Source organism: Mauremys mutica, chromosome 3 (genome assembly GCF_020497125.1).
Source record: "Mauremys mutica isolate MM-2020 ecotype Southern chromosome 3, ASM2049712v1, whole genome shotgun sequence".
In the NCBI taxonomy this organism is placed as follows: Eukaryota; Metazoa; Chordata; order Testudines; family Geoemydidae; genus Mauremys; species Mauremys mutica.
The window spans coordinates 168,197,221-168,214,821 of NC_059074.1; the positions used below are offsets into that span (position 1 = coordinate 168,197,221).

Below are 17,601 nucleotides of genomic sequence, written 5' to 3' on the forward strand. Positions count from 1 at the left end.
CGTCATGTGCACCAGTGCCAGAAGTTTTTCCCCCTAGCAGTACCGGTAGGGGGAGCGTTGCTGTGACCCCTGGAGTGGCGCCTCTATAGTGCGCTATAAGGGGAGCCACGTGCTCCCCCGGCCCTCAGGGGAAGGAGGGCGGGATGAGGAATAGACATGAGCAACACATCTTGAAGAACGCCAGTTACGGATGTTACAACTATTTTGGGGCAGAACATTTAGCTTTCTCCTCTTGGCTGCAGTGCATATATATGTGCATGTATGGGTTTCCCAGTACTGCATATCCAGAACATCAGAGCATGTATTCACTACTGTGTTTGCAATAGTAGCAACAGAGTCACAGAGTCCAGATCATCAGAAGCAGGAGCAGAAATGGAATTAGAGACAGACTCAGCTGGGACTGTCTTCCTGCCATTGGTATCCTAAGTATATGACCTTGTCTCTCTAATGTCCTGGGACCAACACGTTTACAACAACACTGCATATCAGTATCCTAAGACATTACTGGGTACAGCATTTACAGGCAGTAGAATAACTGTATATAGTATTGTGCACACCTGAATGTCTGCCTTTAATCCTGTGAGTGCAAAGTAGGTGTTTTTACATGGTCACACCTGTACTTAGTGATAAGAGAGCCAAGAGATTCAAGACCCTTAACACAATGGCATGTAGGTGCACCAACAATGATTAAGTAGAGATATACTTCCTGCAGCTTCAGAAAGGATATTTATTCATTCTGATACACAAATATCATAAGTATGCCTAGAGACTGATAACCATGGATCACAGAAATCTGTTTGCCATGGAAAAACACGGAATTTGTGTTTGACAGAGAATCTTTAGTTTTTACATTTTATGAAAAAATAAAAACATACATTAAGTATTAGCTAAATTTTACTGACGGTACCAGTGTCATTTATTCAATGCCTGCAACCTCCCTCTCTTGTGGATGTTGAATGCACTTTAAATTTACATTATTGAAATATGTTTAGCTAAGTGCTTCCAGCATACAGAGGTTACTTAATGGTATATAGGAGTTTGTATTTTAATGCATCTGAAATTTCACTCCAGACGTGAGTAATTAAAGTTATGAAAAGATGCCGAAAACTTTAAAAATCACCCCTAAAAACTGTGGGTGTCACTGAGTTTGGCAAGAACAAATTTCATGTTGATGGCAGGCTTCAAACTTGCTTAAAAATAGTAAGTATCAGTAAAACACTGCGTTCAACCGATACCTATATATATTGTGGCTAGGGAAACTAAAGTTCTAAGTTTCAATTTCATTGTGAAAAAACACTGGGGGGTGGTGGTGTTTTTTTTAAATCAGAGAATTCTGGATTTTTTGTGACAGAAAACTAGGATCCCTGCTAACTCAGCCAAGTTCAAATCTCTGCCTTCTATTTACAAAAGTACATTATTCCATAGCACGTAGCGTGAAATACTGGTTTTGCTTATTTGATAGCATCTGAATCACATTTTCCTACTGTATTTTGAACACTGGTTGTTAGCCTGATGTTTTGCACCACTAATTGCAGAACTAAGTGTGGATAAGCTACAGCTGTTTAAACTAAGGCATACAATTTGAATGCCAGGATAGAATACGGACTATAAATGGTACTCTTACCATTCATTAGTCACACATAAGAGCTACATCAAAGTCCAGGATACAAGATATATGAAAACATCACAAAAAATACTGAATGCAAACAACATTAATTACTCTGTATTGGTTACTCCTTTTCAAAACTCAGCTATCCCTAGACAAAGTTGCTACCTAACCTCAAAAGCCCCTTTTCACAATCTGTCCAGTAGAAGAGGTATTCTAGCTTCCATGACACTGAACACGATCAGGCTTAAGAATATAAAATATTTAACACCTAAATCCTTAATCCATTTTATCAACATGCCATTGGTTAGCCCTGCCCAACAACAGTTAAAATCCTATCCTCAGTGTGCTTCCCTGTGTTATTTTTTGAAACAATGGAGTTCTGTTTCTTTTATGGAATAGAGTAGAATTCCTTTAAAATATTTTTCAAGTGCCAAAGTCCAAGGAAAAAGTGTAATTGAATAGAATAGAAAAAAAAAGGCTCCCTGTAGTTCACCAGCTCCTATATTCTTTTAATAAGCACTATTATCTTGAAAGACAGCTAAGAGGTACGCGCATCTCCATTCTACCCCCAAACAAAGGAAAAGAAAAGAGACTAAGAACTTGAAAAGTATATTCTTGGGAAAGTTCCTAGGATCAGATAATTAGATTGAAGGAAAAATAGGAAACATGTCCTATCTTAAATCTGATTTCTACACATCCACCAAACCACCCATTGAAATTTGTGAGGTTACAAGGAAGAAAGATACAATTTTCATTCCCAGTTGTCTGCTATATTTTCAGACACCGGAAGTCGGATATGCACTTATTCTTTCTTGCAAAATCACCAATCTTTCGTAGCAGCAGTGCTCAAAACGTATTAAAAAAAAAAAGATGATGCTCTGAATATTTTATCTTAGCAAATCATCCACCTCAACTGTGCTCTGATCAAGACCTTAAGTGTTGCCAAACCTATTCCACCTCTTTGTCTTCCAGGGCACAAAAAGCAATTATTCAGCAACGCATCATTTTGTTGATCTCATCTGAAATTCCTAGCAGGAAACCCCTCATGTCCATCCTGGTTTTATTGAAGGACCATGCTACTGTTGTCAGTCCAGCTGAATATTTCACCAAGTTTCCCCAAGACCACACAGAAATCTCAGATTTGCAACTAATGTGAAAAGATGTTTGAACAATTCATAGTCCATTTTAGAGTATCATTGGTTCTTCTTTCCCATCCCTTTAGAAAATGTTAAATATTAAATATGCTTACAAAATATTTTCCACACACCTGACAGGCCTCAAAGAAACACTACATGAGGTTATACTTTGATCACCTGATGACAAATTATCTCCTTATCTTTGTTAAAAAACTTAAGGTCAGTGTTTAAAAATAGGATGTTTTGTTAAATGGTTGTAAATTTCTATATTTAATATTTTAAAAGCAATATTTTAATCCTGCTTACAAAGGCACACCCTTTTACCATATCCAAGATTTTATAACAATCTTTAAAGTACTCAAGATTTCTCTGTAAAAATCATGAACACAGGGTAGTTCTTATTCACCATTACACTTCAGATAACTATTGTTATACTCAATGTTATAAATAATCTCACTAAAACCTAGGGAAAATTCACAAAAAAATAGTAAAAATACCTACTACTTACGTATACTAATCTGTTCTAAAACGCTTTAGGCTGAATTCTGCTTTGTATCAGACTGGTGTAAATTTGGAGTAACTCCACTGAACTCATTTCATCTTGCTATTTACATAAAATGTAACACCTGATGCTGCCCGAAAAGCACATATGCTTTTCAGATGTTCAGCTGAGGTCTACTTTTTTTTAAAAGGATTCTCAATTTCCAAGTCATGCAGCTTCCAGGGAAATGCTGAGGCTCCTTCCAAAAGTAAACAAGGAGCTGTAAACCTGTGCTACAGCTGATAAAAGCACTATCCTTTCGCTTCCATAACCTTAGCTCTTTCCTTACCACTGCACTGAAATACTGTAATTACCTCTAGGAATATACTAGGAAGCCTACACTGCTTTTCTTTACCTTCCTACTTTAGACATTTAGAGATAAACAGAAAATTGCAGTTTTTGACTTCTCACTTCCAAAAATATATCTAACAGACAATTGTCAAATCCAGTGTATTTCAAGTGGAAAGTCCTGTTCATGTGACTTTGTTTTCAGAGGACCCTGTTTCATAGTTTAAGACCAAAGTGTAACCTAATTTCCACAGTAGCTATTATAACTTGGAGAGGACTGTCCTCTATTACATTATGTATCTTAGATCCAACACTCTCTGCAAAGCCGGCATTGCCATGATTTATGCATAATCTGACAATGTTTTCTCATCTCCCTTTTTATGGTATTTCTCCATTTCATTTTTCAGAATTTGCCCTAGTAAAATGGTTTTCAGTCTGTGGTCTGCGGACCCCTGGGGGGCCAAAGACTCTGCCTAAGATTTCCAAAGGGGTCTGCACTGCTGATTGAAATATTTTGGAGATCCGCAAATCAAAAAAAGGTTGAAAACCACTGCCCTATTAACCATGATGAGCAATATATATAGACTGTAAAGAAAGGATTGGATATTTCTTTTCAGTTCCCTTTCTTTCTCTTCTTTTTTAACCTAAATTTCAGTGTGTAGTGGGAAGTCTACAAATTTGGCAGTTACCGTCAGCCCCGTTTCATCATCTTTTTACTCCTTCTGTCTTGCAATCACATTTGCATGTTTTAATAAAGAGTTCATAATAAATATTGATACTTAGCTCTTATATAGCACTTTTTAATACATGGATTTCAAAGCACTTTAAAAGGGAAGGTTATTATCCCCATTTTAGGAGGGTAAGTTAAGGCACAGAACCATTAAGTGACTTGCCTAAAACCACAGAGTTGGCTCAGCTGAAAAGCTGGGACTAGACCTCATGTCTGACTCCCATCCCAGTGCAGTGCCCTGTCCCCTGAACAACAGTATCTGTTTCACAACATTTATTGCTCATGAATTTCAATCAATGATTCTAGGTGCTTGACAAGTCTGAGAATCAATTCAGAGGGATTGTTTTAGATACAGCAGTTTAGTCAGTTTGCACATTAAAAGCTATCCTCTTATGCAGACAGTACTAGTAAATGAGTGGAAGCAAAAGAAAGTCTTGCTTTTATAGCACACGATTGTGACAGAAATAGTGCTTCTTACAAGGTTCAAAACAACAACGCTGGGATCAATTCTGCAATTACAGAGGGCATAGCCCTTACTGATATTTACAGACTATTCCGGGCCATAATAGCTATACAGGAGCTACTGACCTCATTCCCGTGTCTCGTTTATTTCTAGATTTGCGCACGCACGCACGCACACACACACACACACACACACACACAAAACCCTTCAAACCAGCAGATTGTACAGGTTGACCAGGTAGTCTGTCACCCTGACTTCCTGTCACTGTTTTCTTTTCTTTCACCAATTAGTTGCACCTTGCCCTAATTTAGGCTCTGAAACTACACGGACTTATGCACATGCTTAACTTTACAAATTCATTGAAACTACTCACATCGCCTACATTCAAGCATGTGTATAAGTGTTTGCCGTATCAGGGCCTTCGATTGTAAGCTCTTTGGGGTAGGGATCATCTCTTGCTATGTATCTGTACACCACACAGCCCACTAGAGCCCTGATCTGATAGGGATAGCTAGGCACTACTGCTATACCAAAAATAAGTGGCAACAACTATAACTATCTTTGCTATCTCTAATGCCCTCTTTACCATATTATGTAGGTGCCCATAGTACTTACACATACATACATGAGTAAAGGTTTGCAGGGTCAGGTCCATACAATGAATATCAGTCCCTCAAGTAACAGAATTGCCTTCTTTTTTTGGAGGGCAGGAAAAGTGGCTGGCTTCCCACTGGGGCACTCCCTTAAAGAAAGTCATCCTATTTGACATTAGTTCAATCCATGGTGGAAAAAAACAGGTTGCTTAGAACATCTGTTCTCAGAATCCTCCCCCATCCATGATCACACCCCTTTTGACATGCTGCCCCCTTCCTGAGTACATATTTTGCAGCGAATAAAGACAGATATGCGACGGTGGCAGAGAACACATATCAGGTCATATTTCCCTGGCTGCGGATTCCCCTTAGTGTGGGACAATCCCCAGAGGGCAGAGAGTCATCATTGCGGGCTCTTATATCACTCCTTAGAACACCCAGTATGCAGGGAGAGGTGGTGACAGCTGGTGGGGTATGATGAACTGGGGCTAAACCTGTACAACTAAAGAATTCTGACTGATATTGTGGAGTTGTTTTATGAAAATCTGCTTTGTCATTAAGGCCTTTAAGTATGTGGATCCCCCATTGCTGACATGGCCTGTAGTGTACACACTAGGCCAGCAATTCTCAGACTGAGGGTCATGAGGTTATTACCTGGGGGTTGTGAGTACATACCTCCTAGCTAGCTAGTAAGTCTGCTGTGAAAAGTGTGTTTTTTAATTTATACGGGGGGGGGGTCGCACTCAGAGGTTTGCTGTGTGCAAAGGGTTGCCACTACAAAAAGGTTGAGAACCACTGCACTAGGCCAAAATACAAAGGGCCAGCGCTTAGGCCTCAGTGACCCTATTCAGGTGCAAACACCTGAACACTTGATGAGATGCATCCTTAGAAAACCAGTTTTAGCTTAACTCCTCTGAAGGGAGGGAGGGAAGGGGAGGAGAGGGTGGTGGGCAGCAGCATGGAAAACTACCCAGAAGATAGAAGGAAGTCAGGTGTGTTTAAACAGTGAGCCACACAAGAATGGTGGGGGCAGGAAGGAGGCAGACAGGAAGAGGAAGCATAGGGCAGGAAAGAGAAAGGTCACAGAAGCTGGAAAGGGGCTCCATGAGGGAGAGAGACCAGTTAGCATGCAACAGCCTGCATGAGGAGCAGGCACCCTGCCTGCCTGCTTTGCTCGACCCAGACGGTTGCCCAAGGGCTCACAAGGATGAGAGAGAGATTGTGGTTTCAGATGTTTACTGTTTTGATGTCCAGTGTAGTCAACTGTGTTTTTTACATGATTAATTATAAAAGAGCATAAACGCGCGCACGTGCGTGTGTGTGTGTACTGCTTCACAACTACTGCATGCCCCTGAGAGAATTACATTGAGGTGGAGTTCTGAGAGAGGGGGGTGTTTCAGTAACTAAGGTATCTTAGAGGGTCACCGTTGGTCCTAGGGCTTAAGGCAGGTGGGCTGAGGAGCCCCATTTCCAAGAAGGTATAACGGACAGAGTCAGTGCCCAGGAAACATATCAGAGATGCCAAGGGAGGAACCAGTGCTGCAGCTAGAAGCTTGAAATACCCCAGGGATGTAGAGCAACGGAGGCTTGGATTCCCCTCACAGAGTCCTACTGGGTGGCGAGGAAGGGGCACTCACTAGAATCTGCAACAGGAGGTTATCAGGGAGAGGGTGTAGCTGGATCGTGCTGAGCTCCAGCTGGCCCTCGGATGATTCTTTGGGGTCCAGTCTGCCACTGTAAAACCAGAGCAGCCCCCATGTTGCTCTAATCTATGCCAGAACAGGGACTCATGAAAATTTGGCTCCAGGATCAAGAAGCTGCAGCTGACTCCTTTACACTCCCTCTTCTCAACTGTGCCCACAGAAGCTGAGCATCTAGCCATACTTGTACAATATGCTGCATACAATTATTCTCCAAAATGTTAATACAAGGGCCCCCTCTGCTGGTAACAATGTTGCATAATAAGTAAAGCAAAGCAAAGCAAATGCTCCGTAATAAAACTTGAGACAACATGGCTACCCCCTGAATATCACGCTCTCAGACTCAGCTTAAAACTCACATAAAATGGAAAAAAACAAAACTGTATGCCCCCGTGGAAAAGATACTTCACAAAAATATTACTGATCAATGATTTATTTAAGTAATTTCTAGACTGTCAGAGAAAAGGCCTTAGTTGTTTAAAAATGTGTTATTTTTAGATGTGTTGAGAGAAACAGCACTGGAGGTAAATTATAACACATTTATCCTTAAAAACAAAGATGAAATATAACTGTGGAAGTGATAGCTGTTGAGAGTACAAAGGTTCAACCTAAACCATGTGCTGAGTAAGACCTTGCCTATGGCAGATGCACTGTCTGGGCTTATTTACCAGAAACTGAGAGTAGCAGACAACAGTATTTTCTTTCCACAGGCATTTTCTTTCCAATTATGTCTAAATCTCAACCTTGCCAGTAAACCATCATACAAATTTGACAAGCTGCTTTTTATATCTCGCTTGAAATGTACAACTCCGCTCTCACATAAAATAATTATGAAACCTATTGGCTGGTCTGATTTGCTTTATGCCAATTGTGTCCTACTAATTGGAAGTAGTCACTCAGTCTGCCAAAAGCCCAAACGTGGGTCACAATTTGTGAAAAACATCCAAACAGATTCCCCAAAGGATTAAATCAAACAAGAAACTTAAAATCAAGCAGAATTCATTCATTCATTCAGCAAATGATTCAGCAAAGCACTTAAGCACTTGCTTAGCTTTAACTGTAAGCATATGCTCAAGTGCTTTGCAGAATATGAGGCCTGAGTAACCTCTTATAACCACAGCTCTGAGATTCGGGAATGCAGTAACTTTGATTCTAATAGATGTGATGTCCTACAAAATGAAGAACATTTGTAAACTCCAGGCCAAATCCTGCAGTCTATATTTAGACAAAACTTCCTCTGAAGTCAGTGGATCAGCATTAACCCCTGACATCACTGGAGTTATTACACCATGGATGAGTTCAGCACCTTCACAATCTCATCTGAATAAAGACAGGTTAGTATATTCCTCCCCATACTACAGGAGAACTATCCCATTCCATCTAGCGCCGTCAAATTATCTAAAATTGTTATTACAAAATGACATGCACTAAAAAAATACATCTCCAGTAGCTCAAAATACAATACAGCAGCTCAAAATACTCTGCAACATAAACAAACTGTTTTAATTCACAGTTGAGGAGGCGCATAAGCATGATGAGAGCTTTACCTTGTTAATCCCAACTTCCCTGCTCCAACTGTTTTTAAGTTAAATGTCAAATTTACATGAAATTTACATAAATACATGCCTTCATTTATACAGAATCTAGCTTTATTTTTGCAACATACTCAATTACTAATTCATTATAACACAAACAGATTATATTCCACTATTCTAAAAATGTGATTCAGATTTAACTCTCTGACGACTATAAAGGGAACTTAATAGCAGCTGAGGGATTTATCATCATTCTTCATTATTGTATGGTCAAGCTTTTGTTAACAGCAATTTTGATTTTACTACATGCTGCTCCACTTTACAATACACTTAAAATCGCTATTAGCCAGTTCAATAATTCAGTTTTAATTTCACATAATCTAGATTAGCAGAAAGTCAAGAAAAGCTAATTTAATGTACTCCATCCAGCAAACAGCTGTTCAATGAGCCTACAGATGCTCCTGCTGAAATCCATGAGTGTTTAGCTGTAGACTTCAATGGGAGCCAGACAGTTTCAGAGGTGTTGAATGCTGACCCAACTCTGCTCCCTTTGAAGTCAGTGGGAGTTTTGCCATTGACTTGAACAGGAGCAGAGTTAGGCCAACGCTGAGCACTTTTGAAGTTCTCATTACATATGTCTACCATATAGATATGGTATTTATAGAGTGAGGTCCACAATGGACTTCCTAGAGTCGTCCTCTTCCTCTCTCCTCCCTGGTTACAGGTGGCTCTGCCTGGGGATAACTTTTTAAATCACCATATCCTCGGTATAGTGGTAATGCTTTGTCCAAGAGGAGGGTTTTACAACACAACCTATAAGTGGTCAGACGCTGGATTACTCTGGTCTCCTCTGGCAACTTGTTCTACAGCTGAACCCCTTCACCTCCAGCTCTTCTCACTGGCTTCCTTTGTGGCTCTGTACTGTTCCAGAGGAGCACAGATATCCAGGAGGGTCAAAATTAGAGAAATGGTCCCTGGTGTAGCTATATGTAACAAGGGAAATACAACCTAGATGGAGCTACTATAAACTGGGTTCATGACTGATTGGAACACCATTCCCAGAGAGTAGTTATCAGTGATTCACAATCAAATTGGAAAGGCATATCACGTGGGGTCCCACAGGGATCAGTTCTGGGTCCAGTTCTGTTCATCAATTATTTAGATAATGACACAGAGAGTACACTTATAAAGTTTGCAGACGATACAAAGCTGGGAGGGGTTACAAGTGCTTTGGAGGATAGGATTAAAATTCATAATGATCTGGACAAACTGGAGAAATGGGCTGAAGTAAATAGAATGAAATTCAATAAGGACAAATGTGAAGTACTCCACTTAGGAAGGAACAATCAGTTGCACACATACAAAATGGGAAATGTCTGCCTAAAAAAGGAGTACTGCAAAAAGGGATCTAGGGGTCATAGTGAATCATAAGCTAACTGAGTTGTTGTAAAAAAAGCAAACATCATTCTGGGATGTATTAGCAGGAGTGTTGTAAGCAAAACATGAGAAGTAATTCTTCCGCTCTACTCTGCACTGATTAGGCCTCAACTGTACTGTGGCAAGTTTTGGGTGCCACATTTAAGAAAAGATGTGGACAAATTGGAGAAAGTCCAGAGAAGAGCAACAAAAATTATTAAAAGTCTAGAAGACCATGACCAATGAAGGAAGATTGAAAAAACTGGGTGAGAAGTGAAGACTGAGAGGGTACATGGTAACAGTTTTCAAGTTCATAAAAGGACGTTACAAGGAGGAGGAAGAAAAATTATTTTCCTTAACCTCTGAGGATAGGACAAGAAGCAATGGGCTTAAATTGCAGTAAGGGAGGTTTAGGTTGGATATTAGGAAAAAATTCCTAACTGTCAGGGTGGTTAAACACTGGAATAAATTGCCTAGTAAGTGGAATCGTCATCACTGGAGATTTTTAAGAGCAGGTTACACAAACACTTGTCGAGGATGGTCTAAATAATACTTAGACCTGCCATGAGTTCAGAGGACTGGACTAGATGAACTCTCGAGGTTCCTTCCAGTCCTATGATTCTAGACTGTGCTGACACATGGCTGGCTTTGAATAAATCGGTATCAAGGCTTAGAACTGAGATCAGAAGCAGAGATGGTGCCAGAGCAGAGAATCAAAAAACAGTTTTTGCTGTTGCTTTGGTTTTAAACAGACACATGCTTCACCAGCTAGAGCCCCTGCACTGCATAAACATCCAGTCCCATATACCCTGAGTTATAATGAACCAGTGTGAAAGTGACAAATGTAGGAATCACCCTGGTTTAATTCCTCTCCAGGTGGGAGGTTAGGAAGTTTCCTAGCAAGCTGCACATGCCATAAAGCATATTGTGTTACTGACGCACTTGATGGTTTAGGCTTAGTGATAAATCAAACAGGACCATGAGGTTTTGCACCGCTTTGGTGGACAGGATTGAATGCCCGCTGTTCTTTATCCAAGAGCTGATCTCTTCTAGGCACTGTGACATCCTTCTGATGGCACTGAATGCAACTGTGGAAAATGAGATATACAGATGGGCATTCATGGGCATAATGTTGGCAGTGGGGCACAGTGTCTTGCTTTTCCAAATAGCCTCATGTAGACATTAAGAGGATGGAAGAAAGGACAGATTCCTGTGGATTTCCAAAATTGAGTGTTCTTGCAGAGGAGGATTTACTTCTCTCGGTCCTGTCTGAAGAGGAATGATTGGAGCCTCTTCAGTGTTGTGCTGTCTATTCCAGCTATAATCATGTAAGAGTGTCAGTAACACCCTGTGGTCAACTGTGTCAAAAGCAGCAGACTGCTATGTGGTCTCTGTCCATTGTCATGAAGAAGACAGCTTTTAGGGGCACTTAGGCTGCCTCCCTGCTATGCCCCAGCATGAAGCCTGATTCAGAAGCATCCAGATGTTGACTGATGTCGCATTCTGTTGGAGCATGGGGTCACTTCGTTCTCAAATATTTTGCCTAGGAACTAGCCTTAAGGCATGGCAATAGCAGGAGAGATTGTATACATCAGATGTTAGCTTTGAGGATTGAATAGACTACGCTATTTTTCAGGGAAGTTGGTAGACTTGCTTCTCTGACAGAGGCATGGAAAGCATTGTTCTTCGCTGGTTTTCACCAGCCATGAGGGAACGGATTCCCTGGTGGTAGTACAAAAATATTTCACAGAGGCTCTTGAGCTTCAGTGAGTGGCTGTACTTGCCGGAAAAGCTGCAAGTAGATACAGACTGTTAAAAGCTTTAATAAGGAAATCTGATGTCTTTTGGAGGGCATTGTGTGCAAGCGTAAGTGACAGAAACTTTTCTTTTTCTATTTTTCAAAATGCTGATCCCTTGCTCGCCTTTCTGAGCAAACAATGCTGATTAATCAGGGACTCCCTCATTTTCAAATTCAGTGAACAAGCCACTTATCAACCCAGCAGATGGTTCATTATCAAAATTCTGTTAGTCTTTTGGTAGCACTGATATATGCAGGACCCAGTGGGAGTTCACAAAGAATGAAAATAGGAGATGAATAGACTGATGAACAGACTTTCCCTTTTAATCCTCTGGCTCTTCATAACAGTCATATTTAGAAGTCTAAATGCCTCTTTCTTGTGGGGTCACTTCTGCCCTCACATACAGGTGTCCTGGATCTCACCAAAGCCAAAGGGAATTGCATACACTTATTAAAAATTTAATCCTATAAGCCAAATTATGGCTGGTTCCACATAAATGTGGTAAAGAAGAGGATTAGGCTAGAAGTCTTTCCCTCCTAGGACCTGAGAGGCATGGGGCAAGCAGCTAATGTCTTTGGCAGAGCTAGTGGCTCCAGAGGGGGCAAGTCTAGATGGGACTAGGGATTGTGGTCCTTCTGCTCTGTGCTTCAAAGGTAAAGCATGAGCTGTTTCATAGACTCATAGACTTTAAGGTCAGAAGGGACCATTATGATCATCTAGTCTGACCTCCTGCACAATGCAGGACACAGAATCTCACCCACCCACTCCTGTAACAAATCCCTAACCTATGTCTGAGTTATTGAAGTCCTCAAATTGTGGTTTGAAGACCTCAAGCTGCAGAGAATCCTCCAGCAAGTGACCCGTGCCCCATGCTGCAGAGGAAGGTGAAAAACCTCCAGGGCCTCTGCCAATCTGCCCTGGAGGAAAATTCCTTCCCGACCTGAAATATGGCGATCAGTGAAACTCTGAGCATGTGGGCAAGACTCACCAGCCAGACACCCAGGAAAGAATTCTCTGTAGTAACTCAGATCCCACCCCATCTAACATCCCATCACAGACCACTGGGCATACTTACCTACTGATAATCAAAGATCAGTTGCCAAATTAATTGCAAAAATCAGGCTATCCCATCATACCATCCCCTCCATAAACTTATCAAGCTTAGTCTTAAAGCCAGATATGTCTTTTGCCCCCACTACTCCCCTTGGAAGGCTGTTCCAGAACTTCACTCCTCTAATGGTTAGATACCTTCGTCTAATTTCAAGTCTAAACTTCCTAGTGTCCAGTTTATATCCATTTGTTCTTGTGTCCACATTGGTACTAAGCTTAAATAATTCCTCTCCCTCCCTAATATTTATCCCTCTGATATATTTATAAAGAGCAATCATATCCCCCCTCAACCTTCTTTTGGTTAGGCTAAACAAGCCAAGCTCTTTCAGTCTCCTTTCATAAGACAGGTTTTCCATTCCTCGGATCATCTTAGTAGCCCTTCTCCATTATGCCTCTTCAGAGGCCTGGTGTCTCCAGGTACTGCTGCTCAGGCAAGGCACCTCTGCTACCTCCCAGAGGAGGCATAATTTAGCATTATATGAGGAAACACTCTCACATGTTCCCAATCTCATCTAATCAAATACCCTGTTTTCAAACAGGGCTTACTTGCTTTATTTGCTTATTTGTCTCCCCAACGTCTTCACAATCATGACATTATAAAATGGCTTAGTTAGGAGGGGAATCAGCTAAAGGAAAGGGGAGGGAAAGAGGAGGACAGGGCAGGGAAGAGAAGAGGGTACCAAGGACACGTGTAGAGGGAAGCTGAGGTGATGACACTGAGAGAGAAGGTTGGAGCAAACAGTCAGCACAGGGCAAAGTCCAGTCTAAACTGTAGAGAGTTCTCTAAATATCCAAAGGTTCCTGCTTTGGCTACTTTTGCTCCTACTGGCTAGTGTCTCCAGCTGGCTCCTTCTCTGATGTTTTTTTTCAGAGGGAAGCACGATCTGAGTCCTAGAGCTCTCAGGTTTGGGGGTCTCCCCTAAACAGTTTTGGGGGTGGGGTGCCTGATGGGTGAAATGGTGGTCCCAGCTTAGCCCCATTTTGCCCTCTCCCCAACAGTGCAGCAGTCTCTGCTTTGGCGGTTCCTACAGGCTGGAGTCTCTGGCAGTTAAGTTTCTCTCTAATGTAGAATGCAATCTACCACATCCCCTCACTCCATCCGTACATTTAAAAGGTGGGACTTTTATACCTAGTTTATCTTAGAACAATATCAAAAGTGCACCTCAAGCACCCCTGCACCCACAAAAGAGAATTCCTTTTTCATACAACCTTTAATGAAACAGATTAAAGAATATTTGTGTGGCTGAAATTTCTGTGTCATGCCTTTAAAAGACAGACAACCATGCAGCCCATTTAGCCTTTTGTCACTGTCACCGTATGTGCACTGGATGCTGCTGACAGACGCGGTACTGCAGTGCTACACAGCAGCATTCATTTGCCTTCGCAAGGTAGCAGAGACGGTTAACAGCTATAGCATCGTCTGCAATTGGAAATTGGCGAAGACGGTTATCAGTCCTTTTGTACCATCTGCTGCTGTCATGGGTGCTCCTGGCTGGCCTCGCTGAGGTCGGCCGGGGGCGCATGGACAAAAATGGGAATGACTCCCCAGGTCATTCCCTTCTTTATGTTTTGTCTAAAAACAGAGTCAGTCCTGCCTAGAATATGGGGCAAGTCTACTAGAGAACCAGAGAGCACAGCCGATCCGGGTCAGAGCCCCAGAGATCCCGCAGAAATGATGATGCCATTCTAGGGGGTGCCCCTGCACCTCCTGGGCTACCGTGGCAGTCCCCCGCCCCCATTTGTGTGATGAAGTAATAAAGAATAAGAAACACTGACTTTTTAGTGAGATAAAATGAGGGGGAGGCAACCTCCCGCTGCTATGATAGTCCAGGCAGTACAGATTCTTCATTAGACATGAAAGGGGGGAGCTCAGCCCCCAGTTGCTATGATGAGGACGGTTTTCAATCCTTTTGCACCGTCTGCCGGGAATGATCAGGAGTCATCCCCATTGTTGACTAGGCGCCCCCGGGCGACCTCACCGAGGCCAGCCAGGAGCACTCACGGGATGATGAGGACGGTTTTCCACCATTTTGTACCGTCTGCCATCAGGAAAGGAAGGGGAGGGAATGCTGCTGTTCAGCGCCGCAGCACCGTCTCTACCAGCAGCATGCAGTAGACATACGGTGACATTGAAAAAAGGCGAGAAACGATTTTTTTCCCTTTTCTTTGAGGGGGGCGAGGGGGGGTAAATTGACGACATATTCCCTGAACCACCCGGAACAATGTTTTTGACCCTTCAGGCATTGGGAGCTCAGCCAAGAATGCAAATGCTTTTCGGAGACTGCGGGGACTGTGGGATAGCTGGAGTCCTCAGTCCCGCCTCCCTCCCTCCATGAGCGTCCATTTGATTCTTTGGCTTTCCGTTACGCTTGTCATGCAGCACTGTGTTGAGTCCCTGCTGTGGCCTCTGTCTGGAGATTTTTTCAAATGCTTTGGCATTTCGTCTTTTGGAACGGAGCTCTGATAGAAAAGATTTGTCTCCCCATACAACGATCAGATTCAGTATCTCCCGTACAGTCCGTGCTGATCAGCGCTCCACACTGGGCAAACAGGAAATTAAATTCAAAAGTTCGCGGGGCTTTTCCTGTCTACCTGGCCCGTGCATCCGCGTTCAGACGGCTTTCCAGAGCGGTCACAATGGTGCACTGTGGGATACCGCCCAGAGGCCAATACCATCAAATTGCAGCCACACTAACCCTAATCCGACATGGCAATACCAATTTCAGCGCTACTCCCCTCGTTGGGGAGGAGTACAGAAATCGGTTTTAAGAGCCCTTTATATCGATATAAAGGGCTTCGTTGTGTGGACGGGTGCAGGGTTAAATCGGTTTAACGCTGCTAAATTCGGTATAAACACGTAGTGTAGACCAGGCCTAAGGCTCCAAGAACCAACGGTGTCTATCCTGTCATTAAGGACAAAACAACAAATTACTGCAGGAGGCCCTCTGTGTAGCATTAAAGGATGGGGCCTTAAACAAGAAAGAAAACATTCAGCTCATTCAAATTCAGTGGCAGCTTGCTGTGCAGTGATTATACAAACAATAGCAAACCCAATGTTACATCTCAATGGGATGTAAAATACTGTTGTATATTTTTTATAAGAGTAACATCTGATTATATTCCTCAGTATGAAGTAATTGAAAGTGACTCTCCTGTGACAGAAGCATTGCTATTGACTTGTTTTTGGTACATCTACAGTCAATGTGATAATAGTCTCGCTTATGAAATTATTTGTATTCTTAAGAGATTCCATTGTTCATAGTCTAAGGAGACAATCCTCTTTACACCAGTGACTTATTTTTGTTAAAAATAACTATCAAATGATCAGCAGAAATGACAATGCTGGTAGGATAGAATTTATAGCGTCATTGCAATGTGCAATATTTTCAAAACTTTAACTGTGCACTAAAAATGCAGATTTGTTTAGTGATTTTAGTCATCTCTTCACTGAAGCCAGAACAACTATTACATCCAAAAACGACATTAAGAAGAACATTAAGGTTGCAAAGTCAAGCACTCAAGAATTAGGAAATGCCAGAATTAAGTTTGTCTGTGCAACGTTAATTCAGAGCCATTGTGAGAATGTCTGATAAAAGATTTTAATTACAAGTTAACATACTATTTTTTCCACAGGACTCCTGTCTCATTCAGTGATGGATGGTGCTTAATAAGCAGCTATTCAATATTTTTTTTGTCCTAACTTTCAATGTGTGGCCCCATATATTACTTAATGCAGACTATTTAAACCCTGCTCAGAACTCCAAATTATTAATTTCTTTGTGGGCTTTTCTATGGTGTTCGTCACCATAGTATTTGAATGCTTCACAAACATGAATTAATGTATTGTCACATTCACATATTTCTCTGTGAGATAATGGTATGAACCTCATTTTACACACGGGGAACTGAGGCACAGATATAAAAAATAAAAAAGTGTCAACTGATTTTGGGTGCCCCATTTGGGATCCTAGGGTCTGATTTTTCAGAATGCTTAGCATTATATAGCACTTTATATGTCAAAAGCACAGCTCCCATTCATTTCAGCTGCATCTCTGAGTGCTTAACATTTCTATAAATCAGACCTCCATGGTTTCAAGGTGGACACCCAGAAAATGAAGAACACACAACGACAATTAGTGGCCACCTGTTATAAGTTTGGTTTAAGGGACTTGTCCAGCATCACAAAGGAACTCTCTGGCAGAGGCAAGGACAGAATCCAGTTCTTGAGGGTGGAAGTCAACTGCCTTTACCATGAGACTCCCTTTTCTCTTTCTGAAATTCCCTGCATCATTCACTACACACCTTCCAACTTGTGCAACAAACAAAGCTGGGTCCTATAGACAATAGCCTCCTTCTCTATCTAACCCTGATTCATTGTCTGAGCACAGTCTGTCTTATGCATTGACTAAGACAGGTTTTCCACTGGGACAACAAAAGGCACTTCCCTGCCAAAAAGACAATCCCCTGTGAAATTTCAAGTCCTTGCACCAAAGCGATCCTCAGACCCTGGATCTTATCAATTAAATAGTTATAAGAACGTATTTAACATGGTAAAACAATGCATGTATTTTTGTCTTATCTCATTCTCAGAAATGGCTAAACCATTTTTGCTGAGATTTCAAAAATCACCCTGAAGTAGACACCCAATATGGAAAATTTCAGGCTGAACAATTACAGTTTG

General features: G+C 41.7%; 1 protein-coding gene across 5 annotated transcripts in view; it reads right to left on the bottom strand.

Moving 5' to 3' along the window:
- HHAT (hedgehog acyltransferase) overlaps window positions 1–17,601 on the bottom strand; it is a 368,911-nt gene that overhangs the window by 230,232 nt on the left and 121,078 nt on the right. The gene's annotated exons all lie outside the window — the stretch shown is intronic.